The 19,568-nt window shown below is 48.2% G+C and overlaps 1 protein-coding gene across 4 annotated transcripts in view; it reads right to left on the reverse strand.

Annotated features, from left to right (window-relative positions):
• The window catches only part of LOC142564142 (uncharacterized), a 49,778-nt gene that overhangs the window by 16,421 nt on the left and 13,789 nt on the right, over positions 1-19,568 (reverse strand). The window contains exon 3 of one of the 4 annotated variants that reach the window (XM_075675006.1): positions 12,644-12,747. The exons of 2 other annotated variants lie outside the window; for them this stretch is intronic. The gene's annotated coding sequence lies outside the window, so the exon portion shown is untranslated. Of the gene's footprint in view, positions 1-12,643; positions 12,779-19,568 lie in introns of all 4 variants that reach the window. One more of the 4 variants, XM_075675005.1, reaches the window with a different exon arrangement.

The raw sequence follows: 19,568 nt of genomic DNA on the forward strand, positions 1-19,568 counted from the left end.
CATTTGTCAAATTTCAGTCGCAGACCGTCTTCGTGGATTCTTTTGAGCACCTCTTGCAAACGAGCATGGTGCTGTGCCTCATCCCTTCCACCGATCAAGATGTCATCCAAGAACACCAGCACACCATCAATTCCATGCAACAGCTCTTCCATGTACCCCTGAAAATTAGCCACTGCCACGCCAAATTGAAGACGGGCTACGCGGAACAGTCCCCGATGTGTTGTAACCATCAACAAGTCAGCTGTTTCTTCATCAACAGTCTTCTGTTGATACACTTGTCCGAGGTCTAGCCTTGAAAACTTCGAGCAACCAGCCAGCCTGGCAAACAGCTGCTCTGGTGTTGGCAGAGGATACGTTTCCCACTGTACCACACGATTGACTGTGCTCTTGTAGTTGCCGCAGATCCTTATCGATCCATCTTTTTTGACAACTGGAACAACAGGTGTTGCCCACTTCGAGTGCCGTACAGGCTGGAAAATGCCTTGGCTCACCAACCTGTCCAGTGCTTCGTCGACCTTCGGTCTCAATGCAAGCGGTACTTGCCGTGGCTTCAGAAATCGTGGCGGAGCTGCCGGGTTCACCTCTATGCGTACAGGAGGCCCTTTACTTGTCCCAAGTCCAGGCTCAAAGACTGAAGAATACTTCTTGAGCAAGGCCGTTGTTCCTTTACTGCCAGTTCTACTCGGCTCGCACACACTGTGAACGCCACTCAGACTTATTCCCAAGGACTTGAACCAGTCCCGACCGATAAGTCCGATACTAGCACCCTTAACCACCACCAATCGCAGGCGATGTTCCTGCCCCTTAAATTCCACCGTCACGGTCAGTTCACCCAGCACTCGTAGTTCCTTGTTATTGTAAGCTCGGAGGTGAAGGCCACTTGGGCGCAACGCCCTTTTCAATATTCGCAGCTTCCGCATAGTCCGGTCATTGATGACTGAACACACTGCACCCGAGTCCACCTCCATCTCTAGGGGACTTCCGTTGACGCACACTTCCACTCTCACGGCTGGCTCCTCACCAGACAGTACGAACACGTCGTATACGTCCGACGCAGCATTCTTGTGACGGCCTCCATTGGCCCGTTTTCCGTTCGGAGAGTTTGGTTCAGCCAAAGCGTGAGCTGTAGCCTTCCTCCTGCATGCTCTTACTATGCGCCCTCGTTGTTTGCAGAAGTGGCACTGCACATTAATGAATGGGCAACTGCTCGGCGAATGCGCACCCTTGCAGCGGAAACATCCACTTGTGCTCCCAGGCGAACCAGCCTGCTTCTGGGTACCCTCCTTGGCTGTCACTGGCACAGAGACCTTCGTAACACATGGGTCGAAACGCTTCCCGCTCACGCTGCAAACTTCAGACGATGTGGCACCGCCGCAAATTGACCACTTGCAGAAGTACGACTGCGCATGCGACAAAACCGGCCGCGGGGCGGCGCTTCGTGAGCGCAGTCTCCGTGGTTGGAAAGCAAACTGCGCAGCTCGGGCGTGACATGCCGGCCAACTGAGTCGCTTTCGGCTGCACGAGCTATTATTGTGGAAATGGAAATAGTAATTTCTTCAGATTTCCGCCCGCGAAGGTTAATGTGGAGAAGTTTGTGGACGGCAGCGGTGAAGCGGTCGAACCCGGACGGCACGCTGTGGCAGCTAACAGTGCATTCTAGGATCTGTGGCTTATGCAGGCGACTTCTATTCCCTTGTCATCTCCTGCCAGTTCTGCAACGCTGAACAGAAGGCCAGCGACGTGCTGGCAGGGCTTGCTGAGGCTGTAAAATATAAAGAATGCAGTTTTCCTTCGCACTCGTCACTGAGTGACCCTGAGTATATGCGAGTACGATTAAGCGATTTGTGAAAAACGGTGCAAACAGATGCGGCCAGTCTATGTACTTCATGTCATTTGTGAGTCCGCGCTCGTCTTCTTTTTTTCCGTACATGTCAGTTGTGTTGCGCTCTCTTCCACCATGACTTCGAAACAATTCGTCGAACTATCTGCCTTGATGAGTATTCGCGAGTAAGCAGGAGCATGCTGGCCTGCGGACGCACGCACTGCCCTTATTTAAGCTAATATAATGTATAATAAAATATGTTGGCGTAAGCTTTGAGGCCTTAGCGCTCGCAAAACCAGACTGAATAACCTACCGCATACATATAGCGCATGCGAAATTTAGTATACGGCTTCGTAAACCACAATCATGCAACACAGCAGTTTGGCGAAACAGCACGAGATGAATATCAAATTTGCAAGCTAGAACGTGTACATCTATTGTTCCATGCAACAACTAAGAGTTCGGGGAATGCGACAGGCATAAAGCACTCATCTGGCCACACATTCACAGTGCAATGTCGCCAATGGCTTTTGTGAACTATGCTGTAACCACGTAGATGCCCGACTTCATGGATGGCATGTACGTAGCTCCTATGAGGCCAAGTGGAGGGTCCACGGTGTTTACGTTAAGTTTTATGTGCTTAACTTAAGCCTCTTTTTTTAAAGCCCATCGGCGGTGTGCCTGACAAACGGACAAAGTGTTGGCATGAAGATAACCCCACGCATTGTCGCTCGTTATGCAGCACTCTGAGAAGTCAGTTCTCCGTCCCATTTGCAGAAACGGCAAGAGAATGAAGTCCTCTTCAATCATATTTAAGGCAGGTCATATATGGCAACTACCAAAGAACGTCGACGCTTTCACAAAACGTGAAAGAAGCTCTGCAAGCACAACGTCGCCACTCGATGCCGCCGTACCAAAGCAAGGCTGGAGCCGGGATGTTTTCCAACCAAGCGGCGAGGCGCAAGTTTCCTGTTTTTCGCGCTAGGTGGCGCTCCGACTTCTGCAAGTAGTCAATTTGCTCAGTCTGTCGCTGTGCAGATTCCATGGCAATGGCTTTCTCCCGAGCTGTCGCAAACGTAAGCTCCGGCTCCGCCAGCAACCGACGCTGATGAGTCTCGCTTCGCACCCCGCACACCAGTCGGTCGCGCGACATGTCGTCGAGCGACGCACCGAAATCACAATGTTCCGAGAGAACTGCGATGTAGTCGGCAATTGACTCACCGGGCTGCTGCTGACGCGTGCCAAACTTGAAACGCTGTACCGTCACCGACGGTTGCGGCGAGAAGTGGTTTGAGAGACGCCTGACGATCTCATCGTAGGCCACCGCCGACGGCGGATCCGGAGAACAAAGGGAGCGAACGATGGCATACATTGCTGGGCCGCAAACGCTGCAGAGCGTTGCTCGCTTCTTCTCGTTACCGTCGATGTCGTTTGCTTGAAAGAAAAATTTGAGGCGCTCCAAATACAAGGGCCAAGACGGCGCCTCCGTCGGAACAAATTCCCCAATCGCGCCCAGTGCAGCTGCCATTTTCCCTACCACCAACCGCTTCGGCTAGCCCCGCGCCTAATCAGGCCTAAATTTCGATCCTCGTCGCCAATTTATGTTACACCCTTTATTCCCGGAGGCAGGGTACAGACTGGCGGGAAACCGCCGTCACGTGACACATGGTAACACAGGGTTGCTTAGCCCTAAGATTGTCCCGCTATAACAGTTCGCTTCACATAGATTCTAATTGTGTGTTACATCTGCATATCTTTTTTAAGGTTAAAAATAAAATGCAGGTCAGTGTAAGATGATATGTTTGCATTCACTGCACCTTTGACAGCAACTGAACTTATAACCATTCCTAAAGACGCAGGAACCAAGTGTTGCTATGTGCTGCGATGCTTTAATTTTCGAACATATATAAACATAGTGAAGCTATCCATGAAAACCAGCTGTTCATACTGAAATATTTGTAACAGCACCAAATCATCCGTGCATTTGTAATGCCACAACCACCATCAATAAGTAAGTCTTCCCAAAAATAGAATAAATGAGTACTAATCTACGGGGCCATAACATGAGGTCTAAAAAAAAAGCCCGAAAGGAAGCTACTACTTTACAAAAACTGATGAACAAGAAAATTATTGGTGTAGCATAATGAATAAAAACACAGGATAGGTTAGAGACCAAATGTAGGTAGAAGATATTCTAGTTTAGATAAGGAGGTGGAGTTACCATATTGTCATGTGGTAGTGATGTTAAAGAACACAGCAGCAATACTGTGAAAGACAAAACTAGCTTTTATTGGGTGAACCTGTGCCCATAAAGACAGGCTACACGTAAAGCCCAACGATAGCGGCGAACACAGTCGGCGATCGTCGAAAATCTGATCAACAGGTCAAGCGCGTCGGCTTTAATACATCAATCGTCGAATGTTCCAGACTAATCGCTGGGACCCGCGCGCCTTCCACAAACTTCTACAATATTCGCGTTGCGCACACATGCAATCAGATTACACAAGGTTCGGTCACAGACAGTGGATGGAATCATCGATAACATTCCAGAAACTTCCCACACATGCAAGCACGTCCTGCACTGTGCGATAACATTTGTTAGGTGGTGAGAAGTGGTTGCCCGATAAAGATAAAGAAGTACACGTGTCATTACCACCCTCTTAAAAAGCAGTGTCCCGATGCTACAAATATAAGAGAGCGAAACACAAAAGGACAGTTATTAAATAAAAGTGACAAAACAACGAAAAGAAACAAAGTCCAAAGGTCAGTTACGCGAAGTCCCAAAGTTCATTAACGCTCGTAGTACGGCTTGAGTCACATAACATGGAATATTTCAGGTCGTGAGTGGCGCCGCTGTGATAGCGAAATGCCGTCTGGCACGACCTCATAGTCCAGTGCGCCAATACGTCAGATGATCTTGTACGGTCCGAAATAGTGACACAAAAGCTTCTCGCTCAGTTCTCGTTGGTGTATAGGGGTCCAAACCCAAACACGGTCACCGGGCTGGTACTCGACGAAGCGTCGTCGGAGGTTGTAGTGTCGGCTGTCGGTACGCTGCTGGTTTTTGATCCGTAGGTGGGCGAGCTGGAAATAGGTCACGACATCAAGATTCTCTTCGACGGTGACGTGAGGCAGCATGGCGTCGAGCGTCGTCGTCGGGTTTCTGCCGTAAACCAGCTTAAACGACGTGATCTGTGTTTTCTTGCACCGCCGTGTTGTAAGCAAAGGTTAGCTATGGCAGGACCGCGTCCCACGTCTTGTGCTCGACATCAACGTACATTGCTAGCATATTGGCAGGCACTCTGTGAGACCTTCGTCTGCGGGTGGTACGCAGTCATCCTCCTGTGGCTTGTATGGCTGTACTGCCGAATGGCTTGGGTGAGCTCCGCTGTAAAGGCCGTTCCTCTGTCGGTGATGAGGACTTCTAGGGCGCCATGTTGCAGCAAGATGTTTTCGACAAAGAATTTCGCCACTTCGGCTGCGCTACCTTTCGGCAGTGCTTTTGTTTCAGCGAAGCGGGTGAGGTAGTCTGTCGCCACGACGATCCACTTATTTCCGGTTATTGACGTCGGAAATGGTCCCAGCAAGTCCATCCCGATCTGCTGGAATGGTCAGCAAGGAGGCCCGATTGGCTGTAGTAATCCGGCTGGCCTTGTCGGCGGTGTCTTGCGTCGCTGGCAGTCTCGGCATGTTCTGACATAACGGGCGACGTCGGCGGTCAGGCGCGGCCAATAATACTTTTCTTGTATCCTCGATAGTGTCCGGAAAAATCCGAGGTGTCCAGCGGTCGGATCGTCATGTAGGGCGTGCAATACTTCTGGACGAAGTCCTGATGGGACAACAAGAAGGTAATTGGCGCAGACTGGTGAGAAGTTCCTTTTCACGAGTATATTGTTTTGAAGCGTGAAGGAAGATAATCCGCGCTTAAAAGCCCTGGGGACAACGTCGGTGTGCCCTTCCAAATATTCGACGAGGCCTTTTAGCTCTGGGTCTGCCTGTTGCTGTTCAGCAAAGTCTTCCACGCTTATCATTCCAAGGAAGGCGTTGTCATTCTCGTCATCTTGCGGTGGCGGGTCAATGGGTGCGCGTGATAGGCAATCGGCATCGGAGTGTTTTCGTCCGGACTTGTAGGTTACAGTGATGTCGTATTCTTGTAGTCTGAGGCTCCACCGCGCCAGTCGTCCTGAAGGATCCTTTATATTCGCTAGCCAACGCAACGCGTGATGGTCACTGACGACTTTGAATGGCCTGCCATAAAGATAAGGGCGAAATTTAGCTGTAGCCCAAACGATGGCGAGGCATTCTTTTTCGGTCGTAGAATAGTTGCCTTCCGCTTTTGACAGCGACTGGCTAGCGTAAGCTATCACCTGTTCGACTCCGTTTCTTCTCTGGACTAGAACGGCACCGAGGCCTAGGCTATCGGCGTCAGTATGGATTTCTGTATCGGCGTACTCGTCGAAGTGCGCAAGTACCAGCGGCGACTGCATGCGTCATTTGAGTTCTTCAAATGCGTCAGCCTGCAGCGTTTCCCACTTGAACTCAACATCAGATTTAGTTAGACGTGTCAAAGGCTCGGCAATGCGTGAAAAGTCCTTGACAAAGCGCCTGTAGTAGGCACACATGCCAAGGAATCTACGCACAGCCTTCTTGTTGATGGGTTGCGGAAACTGTGCGATGGCAGCTGTCTTTTGCGGGTCTGAACGGACACCAGATTTGCTGATTACGTGGCCTAGGAACAGATGCTCATCGTAAGCGAAGCGGCATTTTTCCGGCTTCAGAGTAAGCCCTGACGACTTGATGGCCTCTAGTACTGTCACAAGCCGCCTGAGGTGATCGTCGAAATTTCCGACAAAGACGACGACGCCATCCAAATAAATGAGACAGGTCTGCCATTTCAATCCTGCTAACACCGTGTCCATGACGCGCTGGAACGTTGCAGGCGCCGAGCACAGTCTGAATGGCATAACCTTGAACTCGTAGAGGCCATCTGGGGTGATGAAGGCCGTCTTTTCGCGATCTCTTTCGTCGACTTCTATTTGCAATAGCCAGACTTGAGGTCCATCGACGAAAAGTATTTAGCGTTGCAGAGCTGATCAATTTCCAATGCGTCGTCTATTCGTGGGAGGGGGTATACGTCCTTCTTCGTGACCTTGTTCAGACGACGATAATCGATGCAGAAACGTAGGGTTCCGTCCTTTTTCTTTACCAGGACAACTGGGGATGCCCAGGGGCTTTTCGACGGCTGGATGATGTCGTTGTGCAGCATTTCATCGACTTGTTCTCTATAGCTCCACGTTCTCGCGGCGAAACTCGGTAAGGGCTCTGGCGGAGTGGTCGAGCGCACTGCTCAGTGATTATGCGATGCTTAGCAACTGGTGTTTGTCGAATCCTCGATGACGTCGAAAAGCAGCCTTTGTATCGTCGGAGCAGACTTCTGAGCTGCTGTTGCTTAATCACGGGGAGACTTGGATTAATGTCATAGTCTGGTTCGGGAACCATCGTCGTCGGGGTAGATGCGGCGGAATCCGAGAGGACAAACGCATTACCGGTTTCCAGAATTTCCTCGATGTACGCAATCGTCGTGCCCTTGTTGATGTGCTTGAACTCTTGGCTGAAGTTTGTCAGCAACACTTCAGTTTTCCCTCCATGCAGTCGAGCAATCCCTCTTGCGACGCAAATTTCACAGTCTAGCAGTAGACGTTGGTCGCCTTCGATGACGCCTTCTACGTCAGCGGGTGTTTTGGTGCCGACCGAAATAGCAATGCTCGAGCGAGGCGGGATGCTCACTTGATCTTCGAAAACACTCAAGGCGTGGTGACTACGAAAGCTCTCTGGCGGTATCGCTTGATCTTCCAACAGCGTTATCGATTTTGACTTCAGGTCTATGATTGCGCCGTGTTGGTTCAGGAAGTCCATGCCGAGAATGACGTCTCGTGAACACTGTTGGAGGATAACGAAGGTGGCAGGGTAAGTCCGGTCATGAACGGTTATTCTTGCCGTGCAGGTTCCAGTCGGCGTAATGAGGTGTCCTCCAGCGGTCCGAATTTGGGGGGCCTCCCATGCAGTCAACCTTCTTCAACTGGGCGGCGATGTGTCCACTCATTACGGAGTAATCGGCCCCTGTGTCGACTAAGGCAGTGACTGTGTGGCCGTCGAGAAGTATGTCGAGGCCGGTGGTTCTTTGTCTGGCGTTGCAGTTGGGTCTTCGCATCGGATCATGGCTGCGTCATGTTGAACTGAAGCTGGAACGTCGCGTCGTCAAGCTGTCTTTCGTCGTTGTAGTCTTGGCTTCCTGACTTCGTCGGGACGGCGGCATGTCGTCATTAGGTCATTGAGATGGTTTCTTCGTCGTCTTCGTCGGCGGCGGAGGATCTTCATCAGTTCGACGAAAAGCAACTGCACCTCCATCGGTTGCTGCTTTTAGTTTTCCGGATATGGGCTCGCTGACCGGCCCCGGGCTGGGCCAGTGTATGGTCAGCGCTGCGGCGAGAGGTAGCGGCCTAGTGATGGCGAATGCGACGGTCGTTGAGAGCTCCACTGAGTAGCGGCGAGGTAGTCGGCGATATCGCAAGGGCGTTCACCTTGCTGCGGGCGCGGAGCGTTGACGGCAAAACCTCGCAGTCCCATCTCCTGGTATGGGCATCGGCTATACACATGGCCAGCTTCTCCGCAGTGATAGCAGAGCGGGCGGTGGTCGGGGGCTCGCCAAATGTCCGTCTTCCTCGCGTAGGTGCGCTGGGCGACGGGTGGGCGTGCTGGCGGCGGCGGCGGACGACGGAATTGCGTCGTTGCAGGGCCCTGGCGTGGTCACGGAGGGGGACCTTTACGGCGTGCGACGGCGGCGTCTGTCATCGCTTCTGGCTGGGGCTGCGGTAATTGTGGTTGCAGCTCGGGAACTCCAAGCGATCGGTGCACCTCTTCTTTCACGATGTCGGTGATCGAAGCCACTTGGGGCTGCAACGAAGGCAGGACCTTGTGCAGTTCTTCGAGCCCAATGGCCCTGATGGTCTCCTGAAGGTCGCCGGAATCCAGTCCTTGGATGGCGTACTGCGGCGTGAGCCCCTGGCGGTTATATTGCCGGGTGCGCATCTCCAGGGTTTTCTCGATCATCGATACCTCTGCAGAAAACTCAGCTACGGTCTTCGGCGGGTTACGAATAAGTCCTGCGAAAAGTTCTTGCTTGATGCCCCGCATCAGGAAGCGGACTTTTTTCTCCTCTGACATTTCCGGGTCGGCGTGCCGGAAAAGACGGGCCATCTCCTCCGTGAAGATCGCGATCGTCTCGTTTGGCAGCTGCACTCTGGTTTCTAGTAGTGCTTGGGCTCGCTCTTTTCGCACGACGCTTGTAAAGGTTTGCAAGAAGCCGCTTCGGAACAGGTCCCACGTCTTTAAGGTGGCTTCTCGATTCTCGAACCAGGTCCTGGCGGCGTCTTCCAGTGCGAAATAGACATGCCGCAGCTTGTCGTCGCTGTCCCAACTGTTAAACGTAGCGACCCTCTCATACATCTCGAGCCAGGTTTCCGGGTCCTCGAATGTTGATCCGCGGAATGTCGGAGGTTCCCTGGGCTGCTGTAGCACGATGGGGGATGCTGGGGCTGCCACTGGGGTTGCCTTGGCCACAATCTTCTTGGTCTTCTCAGGTAGAAGTCCGTGCTTCGGGGGCAGCCATTGAAGACGGCGGCTTGCTCGATGCTCCGGGACTACGTTGGTGTTCTCTTTGCGGTCCGGGCTTGGATCACGGCTTGTCGGGGGCATCTGGTACATGAACAAAAAGCACCTCCACCAGATGTCACGTGGTGGTGACGTTGAACACAGTAGCAAATACTGTGAAAGACAAAACCAACTTTTACTGGGCAAACCTGTGCCCACAAAAACAGGCTACACTTATAGCACAACGATAGCGGCGAACACGGTCGGCGATCGTCGAAAATCTGATCAGCGGGTCAAGCGCGTCGGCTTTTATACAGCAGTCGTCGAATGTTCCAGACTGATCGTTTGGGCCCGCGTGCCTTCCACAAAGTTCTACACCATTCGCGTCACGCGATGAAATCTGATAACACAAGGTTTGGCGACAACAGACAGTCGGGTAGAAGCATCAATAACTTTCCAGAAACTTCGGATACATGCAGGCGCGTCCTGCGCTGTGCGATTACATTTGTTAGGCGGCGAAACGTGGTCGCCCGATAAAGATAAGTACACGTGTCACTACCTTTTAAAGCCTTGCTGTTGGCTTCACCTTCTCAGACTACCCAGGTTTCAAAAGTGTCACAGATTTTAAATGGTGCACCCAATTGTCAGGTATTTTGCATTTCTGCAAACTTATTTGCTTACCACTTTTTCATTATAAACTTTACTATAACACATCTCTACATGAAAACTTCCTCCTGCAACCAGCAGCAGCTATCTTTCCACACCAGTACCGTGCTAACAAATTAAAACGAATAATATGCTGCTCAACACATTCCACAAAATATTTCATACCGCACACGATAAAGGTCTGGAAACAGTTGCCATCACACATCGCTACGAAAACTAGCATCAGCAAAATGCAAGACCACATTCATGATAATATCCCACCGTTAAGTGTACCTCATGTTTTAACCCCTTCTGTAATACTTTGGCAAATTTTAAAACATTGACTAAAGTTAGCTGGGTTGGCTAAATTGGTCACATTACCTTCACATTCTTATGCCCAACTTGTCTATACATGATGCCTTGTCTTTTCTTGTGATAATTATTGTAGACTGCATATTTATGCCGAGATATTTATGGGGCAAATTATGCAACACAATTCAAAACAAGTTAGAATTGCTGCTCCTTTGTCTACTTGTTGGCACTTGCAAATTCCCCGATCTTTTCAGTTATTAAAGGGACACTAAAGGTTACCAGAAAGTCAAGTTAAAGTGATAAAGCAATGCTCTAGAACGTCTAAGGCGTCAATATAATCGCGAACAGAGCTTTAGTAACCAAGAAATTGAGGTAAATGCATGACACGATTTGAGACCCCCCAGCGACATTCCGGTACTAGCCTGATGACGAAAGCACTTCTCATCATAATTTATGTCACTAGTACTCAACTACTCGTATTAAAAAGATCATTTCATTAGATTATAAGACGGAAGAAAATTCTACTTGTCTACTTCTATTCGATTTTAAGAAAAAAATAACATTTTGACGTTACCCTTGAGTGTGGGTAACGTCAAAATGGGTGATCGAAAGGTTTCGTTTTCGCTCGACTCTGCGCGCTCGACTTCGCACCGCGCGCGCTTTGGAGTTTTATTTGTTTCTTTATCGCGTCGTGCTGCGGTGGTCCTGCTGGCTCGCGAAACTTGCATTTGGAAAAAGCAGCGAGAATTCCACGTCCATGTGATGTCGTGGGATGCGCGAACTGTCCGTGGTACTTGGCCAAGGGCAGTTGCAGCGGCGAATCCATCGTTACTTATCACTGTGTGCCAACGAGTGAAACTCGCAGTTCGAAGTGGTTGAGTGCCGTACCTCTGCCACAGCGCGCTGGCAAAAAGCCGAAAAATAACGCAGTGTGCTCGCTGCACATTCGTCCAGAGGATTACGAGTTCAACGCCGACTTACTGAAGTCGCGTGAAGTGCCTTTCAAAGCACGCCGTCGTCGTCGACGCAACGACGCCGGCAGCGCGAACCCTCAACAGCAGGTCACGTTCATCAGTGCTTAAACCGCTGAACTCGAGCCCAGCATCGCGAGCTAATGTTTCGTTCTCAGGGTCATCCATTGCAACGAGCATCGAAGTTGGCGTCATAAAATAAAGAACCAGCTTATCGTCGTGCGCTTTCCCTTCCGCTAGCCACCATAGTTCCGCTTTCGCGCTGCTGTCGGCTCTGTCTTGGCTCTGTTTCTGGCCGCGCGTTTGCGTTTTGTGCAGAAAAGCCGTAGCGCCGTCTACGGGAGCCGTTTTACTCACCAACGGTGCAACGTCACTATGAGATCATGACGTCAATACTCGTCGATCGGAGGGCGGGCGATTCGAACTGCGCTAGAGGTACGCGGACGCTTCAGAACTCATTTTCTCTTAAAATAAGTCTCTTCTTCGCACGAAACAAGCGTTTCGAGGTTTCTGGGATGGTATTTCAACAGTCCACGTTGACTTAATATTAACCTTTAGTGTCCCTTTAACGACTGCTTTTGTGAGAATTCCCTGGAATGTACAGCATTGAAGGGCTAGGTGCAAAGAAGAAATGATGTTTGTAGCTTACCAAGTTACTATGGCAGCCCACAACTTTCAAAAAGTACTATCAGCAAGCTGTAAATCAGATGGGATGTACTAATAAAGTTGACTGCATCAGGTGTTCCATGACATTGTTCCAACCATCCAGCCAGACTCACACTTGCAAAACTAGCAGGAGACACCATTGTTTGCAGATAGTGAAGGTTCAGTTGAAAGTTTTGCTTCCTTCTGGCATACCACTAGCGTTGATATAACCACTGTACGTACCAATTTCTATGATTCAAAGCAACTGGGGTGAAAATGGCCTGTTTTCTACATACAGTTTCCAGAACTGCCAAATTTCCTGAAATTTGCAGGCTTTTCCTAATGGTAGACACCCTGTGCGATTTGTTGTGAAAGCCGCCAAAATTAATTTCCTTCTTTTCTATTTTTTGTCATTGTGCAGTATTCTATTGGGCACTCATGTCTCCCACTCTGTAACAGCCCAAGAGGGCTTATGTACTGAAAGTAAACAAAATAAAAGAATATCATGTTTGCCACTCTTAAGTGACACCGTGCAGACAATAGCTCAGTTCAGTTCTGGGTGCAGTACCCACATCAGAAAGGAAAACTGGGAGCTCACCATCAACTCTGCCGTCAGTCACACAGGTAACATATGTATGGCTGCTGCGTCTTCACAGCTCCTGGCCAAGTGAGGGATCAGCCAACTTCCAACTCGCCAGAATCCTGTCCAGGCAAGTTTCACGGTGCCACGCAACTTATTTTTTTCCAAGAGAGCAACAACAGAAGAGCACGAGTTTCAAAAAGCATGAAAAAAAAGAAAGTTCTGCAGCAATCTAAAGGTTGAAGGAAATTTTCGTGAAAGGAAGAAATTTTCACCGACCCAAAAGTGGCATAAAGCTACAAACAAAGATATTTTCACAGAAAAAAGGCTTTGCAATTAATAAATGTTTATCCCAGACCATAGATTCAACCTGCCACTGCCATTTTTCCAAGGTGATCACTCAACCAGCTGAGCTAACCAGGAGGGTGAAAGCAAATCCATGACCGGTTAGCACAGTTCGCAAAGTAGCTGCCATGGAAAGGCGAGGGTGCAGCATTCGATCCAAGCACCAGAATGAATGTTTTTAAAACTACAAAGCTTTCGTTCTGAAGAAACTGTGTGTGGTTCATTTGTGGTTTCTTGCTACTCTTGGATGGAATTAATCATGCCTTCAATGATTTACAACAAATGTTTTTACTTTCCAGGCACCGAAAACCTTAGCCCTAAGTTATCCTCACAAGAATTATTTGCCATGCTGGAGACATGCAATCATGTGCAGGGAGCATGCTTTGACATAGAACATGCATCAGTGGACATCAAGCAACTCTTTGTAGGAAAGTATCCAGCAGTCAGAAGAAATAAGTAACTGAGGAAAGCCTGTGTATGTTAGCTTAAAGGGACACCAAATGGAGATGTTAAAACAGTTTATACTGATGGATTAAGCTATCAAAACTGTAAAAAATATTGGTTTTAGCCAACATACAGAATGTCATACATACATACAGAACATACATACAGAACCTCCTCGTTTATTAAATTCTGCACCTAAGCTGTCATACTGATGTGTTAGACTAACCTAACAAATTTCATGGCATTTTCATGTGCCTTTTGTGCAGAAAAATAAAGTGTTTAGGTTGAGCCTGTCCTCACTTCTGAATGAAATACAATCATCTTTTATTGGTAAGCAATGAACAATCTTTGAGACTTCTGATGTTATGGGAGCTGGTGTGGCAATTTCAAGGTGGCACAGCCATCTGCCACAGTAGCTGTGCAGTTCTGTGAGAGGGTCTTGAGTTTGATTCCAGATCACAGCAGCCACATTGCAAGGAGGCAAAATGCAAGAATGCTTATGTACTCACATGCAGATGCATGTTAGAAACACTAGCTGATCAAAGCTAATCCCAAGCCCTAATGTTGCATCTCTCGTAAGCCAAGTGTCACTCTGGGACCTCAAACTTTTCATCAATTATCATGAAAGTTCATCAAACCTTTACTTACAGCAAGACTGCCCTGCTCAAAATTACAGAAGTACAATCTGTCAATACTGACATGAGATAGGCTGGCACCTGCGACCCAGTCCACTGCGTGTAAACTTTTTTCAGCTTAGCAGAAAGTTCTTTGCTCAAAACTGAGGTGTCCATGCCAGTGTTGACTAAAGCTGCGACTTCTTCGTTGTCTACGCTTACTGGTGTATCCGATGTGACTATGTGCCTTCAATCATCTGAGTGTGTTTGAACATCAGTCTACTAGCATGAGCTCTTGGGCCAGTTGGTACATGAACTTGAAAAAGGGGGTACCAGCGAAACACAAAGGACGCGCACACAAGGAAAAGGCGTTAGACTTGGATGGACACTATTGTCCAGTGTCTAATGCCTTTTCCTCGTGTGCGCGTATATTGTGTTTCGTTGGTACCCCATTTTTTTAAGTTCATCAGTCTATTGTCGTCGCTGCTGTCGTTTGATTGCAATGGAGGACATTCGGTACACTCGGCGTCAGCGGCCTCATCTTCGCAGGTCATTGAACTCAGTTTTCCTAGTTTGCAGGGCTGGGCAAACGGCACCTAAGAGCATCTCGAGGAAAAACAGGGCTTGGCAACCAGTATCGTGATGGAGCAGGTGATGACGAGCGAGGCTTGTGCCTTTGCTGTTCTAACAAATTGCGACCATTTGTGAAGAGGCTCTCAATCATCAGCAGGCGCTCACCAGGTCTTGGACAAGGAACATTCAGGGAGAACCCACAGAGACCCACATGATAGTAGAAACACGTCCTGTAGATATGGCTGGCTTTGCCGCATCGAAAACAGAGGGGGCTGTGGTGAGGAGCCATGCCACACATCACTCTTTCTTGGCCTGGGCCCGTTGATGACCGGTGGATTCCAGTGCCTAAACCCACTTCCGCCTGTTTCGTAGTATGCACGATGTTTGAGGTGTTATACAGCAACTGACGTCATATGGCTTCCGCATGAGTAATCCAAACTTGCTCCTGCTGCTGTGATGCCCCATAGCATTCAGGAATTTGGATGGCTTGCCTGATCTCGTCTCGCACCATCTTTAACACAGAAAGTCACACAACCAGGTGCTCGACCACCTGTATCTTCTGGAGCTTTTATGATAGCTCTTATCAGTTCTCTCAGGTAACTGATGTTGCTTCCCAGTATCACGTTATGGATGTCACTCAAAAGTGCAATTACACTTCAGTTGTACTGCCTGGCACATTATAGTGCCTTTTCCAATGCAGTGGCTTCAGAAGAAAGTCCACAAGCGTAGTCGGTGGGCTGTGAATAAGGCCGGCAAAGATTTCCTGCTTTACACCTCGCATTAGGTATCGGACTTTCTTGTCTACGGGCATTGAAGCATCTACATGCCTGAAGAGCAGAGCCATGTCTTCAGTATACATGGTGATGCTCACATTAGGAGCTCGAACTCTTGACTGGATGGCCAACTTTGCTATCTCCTTTTTGTCTACGCTAGTGTGTGCGGTGATTAACTGCCAACAAAATTCATCCCACGATGTCAATGTTGGCTCGTGGTTCTCAAATCACTCTTTGCAGAATCCCCAAGAGCGAAGTACACATTATGCAGCTTGCGCTCTTGGGACCAACTGTTGAATTAGGTGACCCTTTCAAAGTGCTCAAGCCAGTCTTCGACGTCTTCAATAGCACTTCTGTGGAAGACAATGGGTGTCTGGGGCTGATGCAAAAGGATCTGCGTCAGTGCTGCGATTGCAGCAGGAGATGGTTGGTGCATTGTCCTGATAGGATCAGAAAGCAGACTGTTCTGTGGATGGAGCCCCCTGAAGACGACGGCAGGTACGTACGTGCACAGGGGTGAGCTCTGTCAGATTACTCATTGGCATCGAGTCAGGAGTGCGCTGTGTCTTGGGCGATCATATCATTTACCCAGCACCTCCTCCAGAAATATGTCACGAAGTTAACCAGTGAGGTCTTGGCAAAATGGTGTTCCTTTAATAATGGATGATACTCGGAGAGCACGTGTTCCACTACACACTCCGTCATTCTCGTTCCAGTGGCTGGCAGCCGCAGGTGCCGGCCTATCTCCCATCATTATGAATTTATTTAATATTTTACTTAGTGTCCCTTTAATACCTGTCCCTGTAGAACATGGTATGCTTGCAGGCAGTGCCAGCAGGTCTGAGTCAAGCCACCGTAGACTCATGCAGTTGCTGCCTATAATGTCACGCTTTAACAGGTCTACTTAATCACTAGCCATTAGAGCATCAAGCGAAGAAGTATGTTCTGTGCAACTGTGGAGGAACTCGAACCCTGCACTTTTTGATTCTAAGGCTAGCACTACCAACTAAGCCATGCCATGATACTGGTGGTTGTGGAGCAGGTCGGTCATGTCCAGGGATAACAGGTAACCTCACAATGAAGACGAGGTGGACAAGGCTTGAGAAGGTGGTTGATGCAAAAATTCAATAGTTGGAAAGAAAGGTTGTGGAAAGCTATAATGAAACAAAACGGTAATAGAACTCTTTAAGTAGAAAAAGAATATTATGCCAGAAATGAAGCGTTGAGCTGTAGCAAAAACTCACTGCACTTCCACTCTGTGAAGAAAGATGACCACAGAAGCTGTGTATGTGGGCCCCTTAATGGTGAACTGCACCGCTGCCACGGGTCGGCCCGGTATTGGACTATCTTCGGGATTGGCCCACGTATGGTAAGTGCTTAACACCTGCGTCACCTCCGCCGCGGGTCGGCCTGGCATTGCACTATCTTTGGGATTGCTCACGTATGGGGAGTGTTTAACGCCTCCTTCACTTCTGCCACAAGTCAGCCCGGTATTGCACTATTTTTGGGATCAGCCCACGTATAAGGAGTGTTTAACACATGCGTCACCTCTGCCGCGGGCACGGAGCAAGAAACATTTAGGAGTGGAAACTCTGCTGTTTGCGGCGACTAGAAAAAGTCACACGCCCGCAGAGCCCTTATCGTGCTGGCGGCGCCTGGCGGCCTGGAAAGAAATTACCGCCGTTGAGAGTGCGCCGAAGCCGCCTGCCCGGGCGCTGCATTTGTTTTTTTTCGCTGCGGCTTCTACAACGCGCCGCATGGCGCCGCCACTGTATACGGTCCCGTCAGCACATACAACAACTGTGACCTTATCTGGTCGCCCGCGCTCACTCGCACTGATGGGAGTTTCACCTCCTAAATGTCTTACTCCGTGGCTGCGGGTCAGCCCAGCATTGCACTATCTTCGGGATCTTTTTCTACACGCGGACACAATAGTGGGGAAAGTAGCCCTTAACATCTTCACTGTAAAAAATTAAAGATACTGGCAACATTACAAGTTTCACCATGACATGGAAGGAGTCGAATGCTGTGTATTCTTCCATGCTGACAAAGCAACAAAGAAAGACCCACTTGAGCATGAAAGAACTGTATGCTCTTGATACACCTCCCAAATTGGTGTGCAAGGAACATGAAACACGCAAAGTCAGTAGGACATGTAAAGCAGTGGTGCTGACTTTTCATTAGACCACAATGTTGATGAGTCAATATGTTGCAGAATGGTAGACATGAACGAATACTGACAAAATTTTAAGGAAGGTGTGAGACCGGGCTAGTTTGTATTCCATGCAGATGTAACCAACACAACAGTGGACACGAGAGACTAGTAAGGCGACAAGGACAAGCGCTGACTTCCAACTGGCATTTATTACTAAAAGACCATGCATATATAAGCTCGCCTTACATCGTCACTATAAACTTTTTAATCTGCATTTCTTCTTCTAACGGGACACAAAAGACTGATAACAGTTTAGGCTGCTAAACTAGTCTTCAAAACTTTATTTCTATTATGTAGTTGAAGTTGAAGAGAACACAAGGGTCAATCTCCCATTTTCTTTTTTAATCTTGTGCCTAAACCCTAGCCCCAGTACATGAGTGAGCTGCCACGGATTTCGAAGTATTTCTATTTGGGCCTTTGTGGCTCAGTAGAGCTTCTCAGAACTTTCAAAGTTTAGTCCCTTTTAGAATAGTGCAGAATAGTGCAGACCACCTTTACCAATAAACAGCTACTAAGCCAGAGCAGGCGATGTCATAATACATGATGTCACAGAGAGCTGGCACAAAAAGTATAGTGTTGCCACCTGTGTTTTGTTTCTGCATCTTTCCTGGTGCTGTGCAACTGTAATTTATTTTTCTGTTTAGTATGCCTTTGAAAGATTACTGACACAAAATTTGTTTCTCGTTCCTTTCTTTAAGAGACAACTGTCAACTTTATGATTGCGATGTAATGCCTCGATTCCCAAGGACTCGACACATAATTATTACATAATCCTTGAACATAATGTGTTCAAAAGGCTTGCTGAATACAGCACAACTATGATTGTGAAGCAAGAATCCAGTTACACCACAAAAATTAGCAGCAGTGGTCACATGATGTCGATAACTATTTCCACTGAGGCATTCGTTAGACTACACCACAATGGCATACTTTCTTATATACATGTTTTTTCAAATAAAAATTACTCAGTGATTTGTTTACTTGTTTTATCAATCTGTTGACATACAACAGAAGCACACCCAAATAGGAGGAGCTTACAGGCGATAGGGGTGTATTCTGCAAGTGTCCACCTAATGGAAATGTCCATTTTGTTTGCTGCAGAAGTGCTGATTGGCTGGAGATACCAGTCTTCTTCTGACACGTACTTCAGCCCAGCCAATCAGAACTTGAGTAGCAGACAACATTGATATGCCCATTAGGTGGTCGTTTATAGAATACCGCCCCAGATGCACAGATGAATTAGCGCAACAAATGGACAATCATGCTTTCATGTTTTGATCCTTCAACATCACTAATCTAACTGAAAATTATGCAAGTCCAATGAGCCCAAATCTTCGTCTTCTTTAAGCAAGAACACCAGTAGCAAAACGTCTCACAGTGTAATTTTGTATGAAGCGGCGAAAGAGACATTACTTGTACTAGTTGAAGTGCAGAAATGATAAAGTAAAGGGAAATGAAATAGGACAAAAAAACAAGTTGCTGCAGGTGGGAACCAAACCTAAATATATTTACATTATGCATGCCATGTTCTTGCCAATCAAGCTACCACAGTGCCATTTTCCGTTCCACTCTCTTGGGTATCATATATGTGTACTAGATACACATATACCCTGGGAGTATTAGCCAGCACCATCCCTCGTGGCCATGGTGGCAAATGTAGAACACTACAGGTATCATGCAGTATGTGAACTTCGGTGTAGATGGGAATTGAACTCGCACCTTCTGGGTTCTGAATTCCCACCTGTGGCAAGTTGCTTTTTCATTCAATTTCATAATCTCCCTTCACTTTTCTACATTTTAATTCAAAAAAAGGAAAACAAGTTTTTCCCTCATTGCTCTCCTTGGCTTATTGTCTGCTGGCTTCACGTATGATTATGGCCAATAAAAACTAGGGCCATCAGTTTCCCTTCTTCTTGCACAGTGCAATTTTGTAGTTTGTCCGGTTTGTTTATAACTGATCCACAAGTCAAACATGATTT

Source organism: Dermacentor variabilis, chromosome 11 (assembly GCF_050947875.1).
Source record: "Dermacentor variabilis isolate Ectoservices chromosome 11, ASM5094787v1, whole genome shotgun sequence".
Classification (NCBI taxonomy): Eukaryota; Metazoa; Arthropoda; class Arachnida; order Ixodida; family Ixodidae; genus Dermacentor; species Dermacentor variabilis.